This window comes from Carlito syrichta, unplaced genomic scaffold (genome assembly GCF_000164805.1).
Source record: "Carlito syrichta isolate Samal-C Ts95f unplaced genomic scaffold, Tarsius_syrichta-2.0.1 Scaffold311689, whole genome shotgun sequence".
NCBI lineage: Eukaryota > Metazoa > Chordata > Mammalia > Primates > Tarsiidae > Carlito > Carlito syrichta.
The window spans coordinates 8573-10440 of NW_007255785.1; positions in this window are offsets into that span (position 1 = coordinate 8573).

The window sequence follows — 1868 nt, forward strand, 5'->3', positions numbered from 1 at the left end:
ATCTGACAAAGACCTAACTTCTAGGATCTACAAGGAACTCAAGCGTGTGAAAAGTAAAAAATAAACACACCTATTAAAAAGTGGGCAGGCTGGGCTCGGTGGCTCAGCCTGTAACCCCAGCACTTTGAGAGGCCGAGGCGAGTGGATAGCCTGAGCCCGTGGGTTTGAGACCAGCCTGGGCAACTTGGTAAGACCTTGTCTCTATAATAAATAAAAAAAATTAGCCAGGCATCATAGTGCATGCCTGTAGTTCCGGCTACTTGGAAGGCTGAGGCGGAAGGATCCCAGCAGGTCAACGCTGGGGGGGGGCGGTGGCCGTGAGTGTGCCACTGCATCCAGCCTGGACAACAGAGAGAGACTCCAACTCAAAGAAAAAAAAAGTGGGCAAAAGATGTGAACAGACATTTCTCAAAAGAAGACATAAGCACAGCCAACAGATACATGAAAAATTCTCATCCTCACTAATCATCAAAGAAATGCAAATTCAAACCACACTGAGGTACCACTTAACTCCAGTCAGGATGGCCATCATCAATAACTCAAAAAACAGCAGATGCTGGAGAGGGAAAAGGGGACACTTCTACACTGTTGATGGGAATGTATAAACTAATACAACCTCTGTGGAAAGCAGTGTGGTGGTTCCTAAAAGATCTAAAAATCAACCTTCCATATGATCCAGCAATCCCCCTTCTGAGATTATACCAAATGAACTCAAATCACTCTATGGAAAAGATATCTGCACACAGATGTTTATTGCAATATTATTCACAATAGCAAAAACATGGAACTAACTGTGCTGCCCATCAAAAGTAGACTGGATTTTTTTAAATGTACATATATATGATGGAATATTATGCAGCTATAAAGAAGGACAAAATTATGAACTTTGCAGCAACTTGGATGGACTTTGAGACTATAATATCGAGTGATCTATCACAGAAACAAAGTACTGAGTATCACATGTTCTCACTCATAAGTGGACCCCAAACAATTATCATAATACTATAAAAAAGGGATTGGCAGTAGTGGGAAACTGCCAGGGGAGGGAGGGGGAGACATACTTCATCAATAAACGTACCCGATCTCAAACCAGGTGAAGTGGGACCAAAGTGAGGCCCAAATTTTACCTGTACAATGACCAGTTGTATACCTAATCTTAATAGTACCCCACATCTCTAAAATAAAAGAAAAGAAAGAGTGAATCTATTTATTCACTCATTAAATATAAGCCTTAGCCCGATTCCACCTTGCTGTGAGTTTTATCTGCTTCAAAGTAAAATGGGATTGGGAGTAAAATGGGATTGTGTGCAGATATCTTTTCCATAGAGTGATTTGAGTTCTTCTGTCAGTAACAAAACAGAACCTACTCCAGGGGAAATTGAAGTGACATTTGTGTTCTCATGTGGAATACTTTCCTACTGTATTCTAGACACTCTACTGGTCTTGTTGGGATAGGATAGGTTCATGTATAGACCCAGACTTGGTCTGTAATGTGTCTCTAGGATACCTTACTCTTGGGACATTCCTCTTATCTATACTTCCTTGTGCATATATGCATGACATTCATTCATTCATTCATTCATGCTCTTTCAACATCACATTTGTGTGTATAGGCCATGCTCCAGGCACTGTATCAGGCACCAGATCTTTGTTTTAGGATCTGAGAGTCCAGTGTAGGAAGTCTGAGAATTCAACTTGTACTCTGTTCTTGTTCTAGTGTGAGTTCAATTAGATAGTGCTAGGGACATGCCCAGGTGATCAGGGGAGGGCTTTGATGTACTGACTTTCACTGCCTTTTCCCTGGACTATTATAAGCCCAATTCTTCCCTCTCCAATCAGTCCTCTGTGCTCCTACACTACTTTTCTGA